This window comes from Mandrillus leucophaeus, unplaced genomic scaffold (genome assembly GCF_000951045.1).
Source record: "Mandrillus leucophaeus isolate KB7577 unplaced genomic scaffold, Mleu.le_1.0 Scaffold351, whole genome shotgun sequence".
NCBI lineage: Eukaryota > Metazoa > Chordata > Mammalia > Primates > Cercopithecidae > Mandrillus > Mandrillus leucophaeus.
In genome coordinates, this window is record NW_012103710.1 from 346,755 (window position 1) to 349,024 (window position 2,270).

Genomic DNA, 2,270 nt, shown 5'->3' on the forward strand with positions numbered 1-2,270 from the left:
GTTTCCTTGTGGTTGTAGGAGTGAGGTCCCTATTCCCTTGCTAGGAGTTGGCTGGAGGTTGTTCTCAGCATTAGAGGTTACCCACATTCCTTGGCTCATGCCCGCTCTATCTTCAAATTTAGCAAAAGCACACTGAGGCCTTCTTCTGACATCCCCTTCCACCACCAGGTAGAAAAGTTACCTCCTTTTGTGATTATGTTAGGGCTTGTGTGATTAAATTAGGCCAAACCATATGATGTCCCTATCTTCAGCAACTGTGCTATGCCATTGTGTAAACACAGGAGTGATATATTATCATATTCATATATTCTGGGCATTAGAACAGGACATCTTTGAGGGACCATTTTTCTGTCTACCACAGCCTACCCTTTGGCCCCCACAAAGATTCACATCTGTTCTACATGTAAAATACATTCATCCCATTCCAGTGTCCTCAAAAGTCTCATTCCATTATAGCATCAGCTCAAAATTCAAAATATCATCATTGAAACAATCTAAATCAGCATGAATGAGGTTCCTGAGCACAATGTCATTCCATTTGTGGATCTGTAATATTAAATAAACATTTATCTGTTCCTATCACACAATTGTGGGACAAAAACAGAATAATAATTGTAAAAGTGGTTGTTCAAATAGGAGAAAATTGAAAATAAAAGGGAGTCAAGGGTCCAAAGACATTTTGAAATCCCACTGGGCAGACTCCCTTAGGTTTAAAAGTCTGTGGCCAATAATTCTCTGTGGCTCTCAGAAATTCTCTCTGGGCTCTTGGTTCCACACTGTTGGCCTACTTTCTGCCAGTCGAATCATGGGGGTCTAACAACCCACTTTCATTTTGTAATCTATTTTTCCCTTTAGCCCATGCTGTAAGTATTTCTACTGATATAGATATCTCACCCCATTAGACAGATCTCAAGTCCACAAATCATTTTGAGATATCTTTTTTCTATCTTTGGCTTTTGGTGAAATGGCTGAGGTACAACACCTTTAAGCTTCTTAGAAGCTGTTTGACTTGATTGAGAAGATCTATAAAGCAAATTTTTAATCTCTTGTGACTTAATATTCTTTTTGATCTAAGATTTGATCAAAGTGTTGCCTATCCACACAAATGACTTTTTCTCTATGCTCCACTTTCAAAAGCAATTTCTTAATTTTAGTAGCTTGTGCTGTCAGAATAGGCTGAAATTTTCCCAAATCATCAAATTCTGTTTGCTTTTAGTTTAACAGTTCTTCCATTAATTTATCTATTTCCTCTTACATTTTACTATAAGGCAAGTTAAAACCAGGCAGTACCTTTAACATCTTGCTTGAAAACCTCCTCAGCTAAATAAATAACTTTATCATCTACAACTTCTGCTTTCTACATACATTCAGGAAAAAATTCTGTCAAGCTTTTGGCCACTAGAGTATTATGATCCCTTTTCCTTGATTTTCAATAACATGTTCTTTACTTCATTCTAAGCCTTCTCAAGCAGTATGTTTAACATCCATGGTTTAACTAAGAGTTTGTTAAAGCAAATCTAGGCTTCATCTGTCAGGATTCTTAAAAAGTTATTCTCAAGCTTCTTTTGGCCTCTAACATTGACTAATTCCAAAGATATTCCAATATTTTGTATATTAGTTATGACAGCTCCCCAACTCCTGGTACCAAAATCTATATTAGTTTTCTATTGCTTTCTAACAAATTACCACAAATAAAATGATTAAAAGCAACAAAAATTTGTTAGCTTAAAGTTCTGTAGATCAGAAGGCCAGCATGCTAAACTTTCCACCTAAGATTCTCTATGGCTGAAATCAAGATATTGGTTGGATGGGCTCTTATCTAGAGGATCTGGAGAAGAATCTGCTTCTGAGGTCATTAAGGTCATGGGTAGAATCAGTTCCCTGTGGTTGTAGGACTGAGGTTCTGGTTTCTTTGCTGACTGTTAGCTGGGGACTGCTCTCTGCTCCTAGAGGTTGCTTTCATTCTTTCTCATGTGTACTTTCCATCTTTAGACTTGTAGTGATGTGGTGACTCTTTTTCAGGCTTTGATTCTGTCCAATCTCCTCTCCTATCTTTTACTTCTGCTTTTAACAGGCTCGTGTGGTTAGATTCTCTCTCTCTCTTAAATAATCTTTGTATATTGAGATGAACTGACTTAGAACTTTAATTACATCTGAAAACTCCCTTCAAAACAGGGCCTAGTTTAGTGTTTGATTGAATAAACGGAGGCTTAAAAAACTTTTTTGAGGCGTGGGTGATCTTTAGACCTCTTCCTACTACAATGATTACT